Source organism: Urtica dioica, chromosome 8 (genome assembly GCF_054948205.1).
Source record: "Urtica dioica subsp. dioica isolate 48M chromosome 8, U.dioica_male_clone48M_v1_H2, whole genome shotgun sequence".
Classification (NCBI taxonomy): domain Eukaryota; kingdom Viridiplantae; phylum Streptophyta; class Magnoliopsida; order Rosales; family Urticaceae; genus Urtica; species Urtica dioica.
The window spans coordinates 35,696,127-35,707,775 of NC_142763.1; the positions used below are offsets into that span (position 1 = coordinate 35,696,127).

An 11,649-nucleotide genomic window follows, 5' to 3' on the forward strand; every position below is an offset into this window, starting at 1 on the left:
ATCGGAAGGCCGAAGTTTTAACGTCTGGGATCCACTAGCACATGTAGGATGGCCTTAATGCGCATTTGGTGGAGGGAATCAAACCCTCACCAATCCCTGTTTGATCCAGAGTTCATATTCCCCCCAAGACAGGTAAGCCACCCGTCGACTTACCTGAAGCCACCCGTCGACTTCCCATTACAGGGCATTTGGGAATGTCACTCTCTACATTGCCGACAAGGGTTCATTACGTTTTATAGGAGTTTACTACGGCCTACCTGCCTATCCTGTTACAGGAGGAGATCTATCGGAATAAGCCCGTCATTAGTATTATTAGTTTCACTGTATGGCTCTTTACGTATTTTAGAAGGAGTTGTCGACAGTTGTGAGGCTGGACCTTCTCCCAGAGCAGTTCCTCTCGTGATTGAATCCGGAGGACACCGTCTTTCCTCCTCTTGCTGTCCTCCTCATCAGGACAAAGGGTTAAAACCTATTATAGAAGCTTAACATAGCTTAAAGGCTTCAAGGTTCTTAACTTGCTAATCATTTAACCCTATCATTTATTATCTTATTAGTTAGTGGCTGAAGCCTTATTCGGTCGTCTTGTCTAACTGAGGGATTCTCTTGATTTTAGGATTAAACGAATAAACATAAACAATTATTCTACTATGCACCATTCCCCTTTGGCGCCTCTATCTTAAATCTCACTTACCCGTAATAGTTCGTCGGAGAACTTGATGAATTCCGAAGGACACTTTGCTTTACACGCTTCCCGAGACCTTTAGCGCGTCCTGAATCATTGAGAGAACTAGAATCCAAAGTTGGAACTTCGTTAGTTATTGGATTCGAAATTACTTGAAGAAGATAAGGCTCGTTGTCGGGATTAGATTCGAGTTGGTTCGGAATTCGAGAATTTAATTCATTATTCTCTGGTTTTTTGGAAGTCAAACTTATTTAGGACTCGCGTACTCTCGTATCAAGAATAATACAAAATAAAATCTAATAATATGATTATGAGTCTTAAATAAATTAATCCGAATAAAAAGTAACCGAGAATTCCAAAGCGAATAATTAAATTAAATTCTTAAACATTTTTAAATAAATAATCATAAATTATTTATTTGAATAAAGGAATAAACTACAAAATGAAATTCACGATTTAATTTCAAGAGTATTTAAACGCTACAAGCGATTAATACACTCACGAGTTAATCGAGCTTTAACTTCGATAACTCTTTTCTCAAAAGTTTCAAATCCCGGCTTCACTACCTTCGATTATGCCGGTTCTCGCTCGTCTGTCCAAATCTGTAATCAAATCGCGGAAATCCGATAACGAGTCAATTTCATGAATCCACACTCACATACTTTCCGAAATCAAAACCCGACATCTCGACATTTTAATTCAAACCCGAACCCAAACCAAATCGAATCCACACTAACCATAAAAATCTCAACAACCCGTGATTCTTAACGAAACTCAACGAGCCTAGATACATACTCGATTCAAAATCATCACCCAGCAATTACCAATCCAGAATCAACATTAACAATACCAAACAACAGATTCCAAACAGCAAGCCAACATTCTTACACGGCCAAAACAAGCCCTCGGCCAAGACAAAACACTTGGCCAAAACAACCATTTCATCCCAAAATATCCAGAATTCATAAATATCATCACAACCCCATAATAATAGCAAATCCAGAATTCAAACCACAATATTCAACAAAACAACACGGCCAAGACTCCATAATTCAAGAAATTCGTCCAAAAATCATCACAATTCCAACGATAATTCTCAAAAAATTCTGGACACCAAACTTGCTCAAAAACGTCTCACAATCACAAAACCACACACGAAAACGAAAAGCCCAAAAAATTGAACTTCCAAACCCTAGCTTATCACAATCCGGCCAAATCCGCACCAAATTAAAGAAATCCGAAATCAACACAAAATTCACATCATAACTAACATCAATCGAGCTCAACGAACAATCAAAACCAACCAATTCCATAGAAAACCTCACAGATTCAAAAACCCCCAAATTCTGAGCTATAAACCCTAACTTCAAATTTCTTACCTTGATGAAAGAGACGAAGAACAATGAAACCCAGTTTTTTTTTTCTTTTCCCGGCGTTCTTGTCTTGGTCTGGTGCTCGATGGCTCGCGGCGTCTACTGTTCTCGGTCGGAGCGTGCGCACAGGTGGGTTCGGCGTCTGAAGTCGCAAGATGACTCGAAGCTCGCCGGGACTCGCGTCAGAGGCGCGCGCACAGTCTGGCAAAGCCCGGGAAGAGAGAGATTGCAGACGAGAGAGAGGGAGATGGCGGTGGCGGCTGGTCGCGCGATCGGCGGAAACGAAGGAGAAGGTGAGAAAGAGAAAGAGATGGCGTGGGTGATGGTGATTTGCTGAAGCTTTTCTCATTGGTTGTTTTTCTTTTTTTCTTGTTTGCAGGGTCAAGCGGCTATATAGCCAAATAGAATTTAAGCTTTTGCAAAATAGCCATAGTTTGCCAACTATAAGTAAACTAGCCAAAGTAAGATTAATCTAGGCTGGATTAAATTTAATCTCAACAAACTATAAAGACATAATGTAAGTTTCATAAAGGCTGGATTAAAATTAATCAAGGCAGGATTAAAAGTCGCAGTACTCACAATTGGCTATTTTGCTATACATAATGAAACTATGGCTATTTTGCAAAAGTCATAGTTTGAATTGGCTACTTCATACCATTTTTCCAAGAAGAAAAGAAAAGAAAAAGAAAGAAAGAAAGAGAGAGAGAACGTGAGGTGTTGGCCGAAAATGAGATGGAGGGAGAGAAACCAAAGCCACGTGGCAGCCATTCCTTAAGCACTTGTGAACAGATGGCCCACCCAATTTTCGACACGTCACTCTCCAAACAGCCCTTCTTCAACTTTTTCTTTCAATTTCTTCCTTCAAATTGTTGCATATTAGTCCTTTCAAAATAAAACCTCACAATCTTGTCCTTAATTAATTGAAAATAATCTTGAAAAATAACCGAGAAAATTCTCATTAATTCTTGTTACCTTGAATATATTTAAGGGATTTCAGAATTTATTTTTACTCTCGAGATTTTTAAATCTCCGAGTATGTTCCGAATAATTTTATTCGAAAAATAATATCGAGTTTACTCGAATATCCTTATTCCGAAATTTCGTCAACCTTAAATATTATTTCTTTTTTTTTCAAATTTATTATGAATTTCTTCCGAAATTCTAAATTTTCACTTAAAACGTGGAACGAGAAAATATAGGGAAAATATTTCTGGTTATCCTTAAACGAGAGAGATTGTGATTTTTTTTAATTCATTCAACAGAGAGAGAAGAAAAATTCCTTTATTCATTAGTAAGAGGAAATTTTTACAGAGGCTGGCTGACGTGTACAAAAGTCGGGTCTCACAATATTCCATGGTAATTCACCAATAGCCACAGTCCGTTTCACTAAGGTGACGTAACGGAGTGCACCTAACGAAAATGAGGACCATCTCAGATTAGTAAAGCAATCATGGTTCATGCACATTCATAACTATGCTTTACTAACTACCAATTTTATCGGAATTGTTGGCCATATGAGACAACCACCGGTCATCTCATACTTGAGTCGATCCAAAACACAAGATCGTATTGGAATGCGCTTACACCTTCCGAATGGAATGGACCACCATGTCTAAAAGACCGCCGGTCACGAGGCTAACAAGACCACCCTCACGGTGTTGTGTTAATGTTGGAGACCTTACAGACTCAATATACTTTTAGTATTTGAATTTTCCTAGCATTAACATTAATCTAGGTGATCCATTGAGTTAACTAAATCGTATTAAAAACTCGAGTGTTTCTAAGCTACTCTTAAAAACAGAAGTTTCGATATAGCTTAGTTATTAGGAATTTCGTGACATCTAGTCTTGATTATCCTAATAGTATTCCATCACGGAAAAGCTTCCAGTTGGGAGGGAAGACATCATCTTTTATTAACCCACCAGCTTAGCCTCTTTATCAGCTTGGTGACAAAGCTTTCCGATCCGTTCAACTCATTCATTAATTAACTATTCCAATCATATTAGATGATTTCAAATTAAAAATGAAAGCCCATGATGACCCACGGCATAAGATCTAATTATATCAAGCATGACAAAGCAATTAAATAAACAAGCATAATAAGCAAGCATGGATTGATTCCGTTTGATCTATCCAATTTAACTCTTTATAAATAAAAAGAGATGAACCCAATATCAAATTGGTTCAAGGATAAGTTATGGGCCCATATCTATGTCCCAAAAATAAATCAATATCAAACCATTTAAATTAATCACACGAACGAATCGATTACAAAAGTAAATCATCTAGCTCTGATACCACTTGTTGTATAAACAGATGTGGTATCAAACACGAACAGTCGCTCTGATACCACTTGTTGTAAAAACAGAGGTGGTGTCAGACACAAACAATCTCTCTAATACCACTTGTTGGGAACACACGAGTGGTATCGGACACGAACAATCGCTCCAATACCACTTGTTGGTGACACACGTAGGATATCAGACACGAACAATCGCTCTAATATAACTTGTTGGAGAATACATGGGTGGTATTACACACGAACAATCGCTCTAATACCACTTGTTGTAATTATGGATTTGGTATCAGACACGAATAGTCGCTCTGATCCCACTTGTAAGGAAACGAGGGGAGTATCGAACACGAACAATCACTCCGATACAACTCGTCGGGATTATGTGCTCACCTTGATAACCATGTAAGTTGCGAAATAAATTAATTACACTAACAAGAGCTAATTAAAAGGATGGTTATCTAACAAGATTTAGATTTACTTTATTAATTAAATAATGAAAGCATTTAAACATGTCAAGCAACCAATAAGATCAGAGAACAAGGTACATAGAGAACTTATGAATTGGGCTCACGAACATAATCTTCTAGCTTTCACAATCCGTCTTCAATCACGTTGATCTCATTCTTCAAGCTTTCAGATCTTCGTCTTTGAACGCCTTAATCTCCTTCTTCAAGCTTTCAATTCCTCATCTTTGAACGCCTTGATCTGCTTCTTGTTGCGATTTTTCCGTACGCAAGTGCAGGTAGTCGCTCAAGTAGTAAAGTTCGTAAGTACGAGTTGATCCCACGAGGAAAATGTTTAATTAAATTGACAAGATTACTAGCACGAATTGAACCCGATGATTGATGATTGTCAAAACGAACGAAAATTAAAAAAAATTAAAAACGATAGATTACGATAATGAGAAAGCAAGAACTATGGCCTCACAAGTTATTCATATAGTTTGGATTCAGGAATTAAGCACAAAACACACACTTTTATGTTTGCTAATCACACTCACGATAATGGTAATCTAAGATTTCCCTCGAACATCTAAGAATCAAAACCTATGCTGGGATATCTTCTCTCGATCTCAACCCCTAAAAACAACGGTTAGCATTAAAAACAAGAACGTTCACACGACTCCGAAACAGCCTAGCTATTTCTAGCCTAGGAATGTATCCCGGTAAATCAATCCTTGTGCACGACTAACCTAATCTCTTCCGAGCATCAAGGAATCCTAATATCGTGAACACGGTAGCTAATCGAATTCAAGCATTACACACATAATTAAAATAAACAAACATGATAGAGCATATGAACATTAATTTGACATGATTGAATCCATAACCATATTCCTAACTCGCTACACCATAGCCCTTAATGAATTTAGTGCATGATTGAACGGAAAATAAACGAAGATGAATATAAAGCAATCATGACTAAAAACTGAATTTTATTAATAAAAACGGGAGTTCCAAAGATTAAGAGAATAGAGATAAAAACTGTGAATGGTGAAAAACGAGATTGTGGCGACGATGATCCTCTCTGAACGCTTCTTCTCTATCGGGATTTTTGCGGCCGAATGAGAAAACTAACTAAAAACAAAGCAAAAGATATGTTTCTAAATAAACTAAAGTGTTTTTGTAGGTTTCCTAGGTTTTTCGGAGCTCATATGGGCCGTCGGATCGCATCTAACGGCTTGGATTACAATTAAAACGCGTGACAAAGAAGTGGGAATCGGGGCCTGTGTGCCGCACACATCTTCCTGTGCACGCACAGGTCTTCTGGGCAGCCTGGGCACCCACACCCAATACACAGGGTGAGCGCACAGGGCTGTGCACCGCACAAGGGCCGCACAGGGCAAACGCACAGGACTCTGGAAGTTTGTGCATTGCTTGGTTCACCTTGAACCACCTATCTTGAGCTCCGGGTGTCGGAATTGAGATCAGAAAGATGTTATGAACTCCTTGCGATTGCCCCGTCGTCATCAGATGTTCTATTTGTCATTTTGAACTTCCAAACTCTGAAAATTAAGAAAAAAACTCCAAAACACATGAAAATGCTCTCAAACTAACTTCTTTTCACTTCCGAAAGTACAAACAAACACGTTTATAACGCGCTTATCAAATACCCCCAAACTTGAATTATCGCTAGTCCTCGAGCGATAAAATAAAACAAAGTCACACAAAAGCAATAAACCAAAAAATTGGTAGAACTTGGTGTTTCACGCCTTGACCGATAATCGCTCGCCTCAACCATAATGCGTAGACTTACATGCAAGTGAGAATTCATGATTTTAAACTTCAAGTCAACTACTAAATGTGAAAGAAAGATTACAAGCTCGAGTTACCTAGACTGTTTTTCAATGCTTTCATATCTCGCTCACTCTCGACTCCCAAGGCTTTGCAACTCTTCCAACCCCTCTCAATAAACACTCTAATGCCTAATTTCGTGAAATTCGGCTCAACACACCCATATGCCCCCTCTTCTCCTTTAGTCTCCACTAATCTACACACATCATTTCTAGTCAATCGGTAAGTCTTTAAGGCTTGTAATGTTAGGCTTAGGTCACAGGTAGATATTGATATTTTCACGGCTCATGGCTAAGCTAACTAGGGTCACTACTCACCTCCTTAGACTCACTCAAACTCTCTTCCAAGTCAAAACTACTCGTTTAAACACCTTCAACAAACTCAAAACAAATAAACATAATATACACAACGCTAAAGATGAGCGTTCTTCATTGCATTTTTTTTTCCCTTTTTTTTTCTTTTTTTTACGTAGTGCGTAAATAAAAACAACGACAATATTTAACGAGCTTTTGACAATTTTTTTTTCTTTTAACTCGGAAGATCGTTCTACGAATAAGTCGTATAGAAGTGAAAAAGCGATGAAGTCCTAGTTAGCTTAACGGGTTCTTTGTGGGAATGTCTTCTTTGGTTAAGCTCATTTAGTGACTTAGAACGAGATGGGTCGTGTTTGGCTTTTTCTAATATAAGGGTTCTAATGGATATCCATGATCGGGTCGGATTTTTAGGTCCACGTGGCTCATCCTAATGCTTACTTCATTTCGACTTAGATTAGTGTGTAATTTATTTCGCCTCGATTAGGAATTAGAGAAGGTTCTAGTGTGTTGTGGGTGTTTTCAATCAAGTGATCGGTCAAGTTACTATCCAAGGTTACCTAAAGGGTCGATACATGCATCATTCGGGTCAAATATGGAAACTCTAGAACTCGACAAATTCTTTCTCACGTAGTAGTTCATGAACAAATCTCACCTCTAAAGCTAAGGCATTACAATATCATTGGCAAGCAATATAACAATCAATCGAGACAATTCACACCAATTTCTACCTAAAAACCTCAAAAACAAATAAATTATCCTAATATATACAAATCCACAAAACAAGAATCCTCCCAAACTTAAAATCTACATTGTCCCCAATGTAGTTCAAAGAGCACAAATAGGAAGAAAACTTATCTTGCGGGGGTGGTCGAACTCCCCTACTTGTTGCCGTCGCGCTAGGGCGGCGGTGGATCTTCTTTTATGCGCTCTTTTTTTTCTCCAAACCTCTTTGAACGGTTTCGGCCAGTGTCCTCTCCATGTCTTGAATGTAGACTTCGGCTTTGCACCCTTGTTCGTACCTTTTGTTGATTTGTCCGGAGGAGCACGTGGTGGTGGTGGAGGTGGCAGAGGCGCCGGAGGCATCAGAGGCTGGACTTCAATAGTCTTGAGGACATAGACTTCTTCTATCTCATTTCCGCGCTTTTGGGCTTTGTCGATCCTAAATTTCTCTTCCTCGTTCTTCATGTGCGTCGTCAACTCGCCTTTTTGCACGTCGATGCGAGCACCACATGTGGCTAAGAAAGCTCTTCCTAAGAGTATGGGAATCTTGCGGTTTTCATCCATGTCGATGATGTAAAAATCGGCCGGAAAAGTAACTTCTCTGACTTTGACGAGGAGGTCTTCCACAAAGCCGCTCGGGTGCCTTATGGTCCGATTTGCCAGTTGGAGAGTGGTGCGCCTGGACTTTAGTTCACCCATCCCGAGTTTGTTGAAGACGGTCATGGGCATGAGGTTGATGCCCGAACCTAGATCGCACAAGGCATTGTCGATGAAGACATCTCCTATGGTGCACGACAGCCTGAATTGGCCTGGGTCTTTCAACTTTGGCGGGAGCTCTTGTTGTAGAAGCAGGCTACTTTTGGATGAAAGCGCCACCATGAGCCTTTGCGGGAATGGAATTGGCGGCTCATAAGTATGGATCGACGAGGGTAGCTTAGGAGTTTTGGTGACAGAGGCAGCCTCTTCTTCTTCTTCTTCTTCTTCTTCTTTCTTTGGGCCCTTGACGATCGCAGCGCGTTAATGTGAGATGGCGTTGCAATGGTCCCTTGGATTTACTTCGGAGGTGCTTGGAAGTGTACCTTGAGGCCTTGTGTTGAATGAAGCAGCCATTTGTCCCATCTGTGTCTCGAGGTTTCGCATCACCGCATCTTGATTTTGCATGTACGTCTGCGTTCGGGACATGAATGCTGTGAACATCTCCTTCGTTTCATCCTTAGGGGCGGTCTGATTTTGTTGTTGTGGCTGGAACCCCCGTTGATGTTGTTGCGGCCCTTGTTGTTGATTTTGGAACCCCCGAGGTGGTCCTTGATTCAAGAACCCCTGTTGATGTTGCTGTTGTTGTTGAGACTACGGTTTCCATGCCAAGTTTGGGTGGTTGTTTCGTGCGCCGGTGTAGTAGTTGTTAGAGTTCTGGAACGTTGGACGATTGTAGTTCCCCATGAAATTTGCATTCTCGGGTTGACACTCGGTTGCGTTCGGGCAGTCGTCGGTGAAGTGAGGCCCGTTACAACAGAAGCATGGCTTTGGTGCTGAGTGCATCGCATGGGTAGTGGCTTGCATCTCCTTCAACTGCTTCTTTAGTTCCACCAATTCAGCCGTCACTGCTTTAATAGCTTCTACATCGTGTGTGGATGTTGTGTCATTCGCGGATGCTGGGGGTGGCTTCATGATTCGTTTCTCCACCGGGCATTGGTCATTGCCCCGTGCCAGCTCGTTTAGGAGTTCCTGGAACTCTGTGGGTGTCTTAGTTAAAATTGTGCCTCCTGCCGCAGTGTTCACCAAAGTTTTCGTGGATGAGAGCAGCCCGTAGTAGAATATCTGAAGCTGGATCGGAAGGGTGACTCCGTGATGTGGGCACTTTTTCAGCATCTCTTTGAAGCGAGCCCATGCTTCGTGTAGAGATTCGCCTTCCCATTGTCCGAAACTATGGATCTCGTTTCGTAGTCGGGCTGTCTTCTCGAACGAGAAGAACTTGGCGAAGAAGACATTGCAGAGGTCTTCCCATGATTCAGTGGAGTCGACTGGTAGCGACATGAGCCAAGACTTTGCTCGGTCGCGTAGAGAGAAAGGGAATAATCGAAGACGAATTGCATCAGCATTGATATCGTGGATCTGGAAAGTATCGCATAATTCATTGAAGTTTGCGATGTGCTCATTCAGATCTTCATTGGGGGCTCATGAGAATTGATATCGTTGAACCATGTTAATCATCACCAATTTAATCTCGAAGCTTCGATTCCCTTCAACCGATGGATTCTTGATAACCGAGCGATACCCTTGGACCGTGGGTTGCACATATTCCATGAGTGGTCGTTCGGGTCCAGGTTCTGCCATCGTTGATTGCGTCTTCTTTTCTCGTCGATTCTTTTTGCAGGTTTTCTCGATTTCAGGGTCGATCGGAAGAAGACTCGATTCACCGTCCTTTCGCATGCATCTTCACAAAAGCAAAGGAGAACACGAAGATAGATGAATACAAAAGAAATAAAAGAAGTTCAAATAGAAACTAGTTGATCTAATCTTAATTAAAACAAAATTTTCCCCGGCAACGTCGCCAAAAACTTGTCGCGATTTTTCCGTACGCAAGTGCACGTAGTCGGTCAAGTAGTAAAGTTCGTAAGTACGAGTTGATCCCATGAGGAAAATGTTTAATTAAATTGACAAGATTACTAGCACGAATTGAACCCGATGATTGATGATTGTCAAAACGAATGAAAATTAAAAACAATTAAAAACGATAGATTACGATAATGAGAAAGAAAGAACTATGGCCTCACAAGTTATTCCTATAGTTTGGATTCAGGAATTAAGCACAAAACACACACTCTTATGTTTGCTAATCACACTCACGATAATGGTAATCTAAGATTTCTCTCGAACATCTAAGAATCAAAACCTATGCTGGGATATCTTCTCTCGATCTCAACCCCTAAAAACAACAGTTAGCATTAAAAACAAGAACGTTCACGCGACTCCGAAACAGCCTAGCTAGTTCTAGCCTAGGAATGTATCCTGGTAAATCAATCATTGTGCACGACTAACCTAATCTCTTCCGAGCATCAAGCAATCCTAATATCATGAACACGGTAGCTAATCGAATTCAAGCATTACACACAGAATTAAAATAAAGAAACATGATAGAGCATATGAACATTAATTTGACATGATTGAATCCATAACCATATTCCTAACTCGCTACACCATAGACCTTAATGAATTTAGTGCATGATTGAACGAAAAATAAACGGAGATGAATATAAAGCAATCATGACTAAAAACTGAATTTTATTAATAAAAACGGGAGTTCCAAAGATTAAGAGAATAGAGATAAAAACTGTGAATGGTGAAAAACGAGATTGTGGCGACGATGATCCTCTCTAAACGCTTATTCTCTCTCGGGATTTTTGCGGCCGAATGAGAAAACAAACTAAAAACAAAGCAAAAGATATGTTTCTAAATAAACTAAAGTGTTGTTGTAGGTTTCCTAGGTTTTTCGGAGCTCATATGGGCCGTCGGATCGCATCCAACAGCTTGGATTACAATTAAAACGCGTGACAAAAAAAGTGGGAATCGGGGCCTGTGCGCCGCACACATCTTCCTGTGCACCGCACATGTCTTCTGGGCAGCCTGTGCACGGCACACCCAATGCACAGGGTGAGCGCACAGGGATGTGCACCGCACAGGGGCCGCACAGGGCAAACACACATGACTTTGGAAGTTTGTGCATTGCTTGGTTCACCTTGAACCACCTATCTTGAGCTCCAGGTGTCGGAATTGAGATCCAAAAGATGTTCTAAACTCCTTGTGATTGCCCCGTCGTCCTCGGATGCTCTATTTGTCATTTTGAACATCCAAACTCTGAAAATTAAGAAAAACACTCCAAAAAACATGAAAATGCTCTCAAACTAACTTCTTTTTCACTTCCGAAAGTACAAACAAACACGTTTATAACGCGCTTATCACTTCTTCAAGG

The 11,649-nt window shown here is 40.5% G+C and overlaps 1 non-coding gene across 1 annotated transcript; it reads left to right on the top strand.

The window, feature by feature from the left end:
* The first annotated feature begins 9,520 nt into the window (after positions 1-9,520).
* Positions 9,521-9,626, top strand: LOC149389529 (small nucleolar RNA R71). Its single transcript, XR_016301108.1, has one exon. It is a non-coding gene; the product is annotated as a small nucleolar RNA R71 (small nucleolar RNA).
* Positions 9,627-11,649: the final 2,023 nt, after the last annotated feature.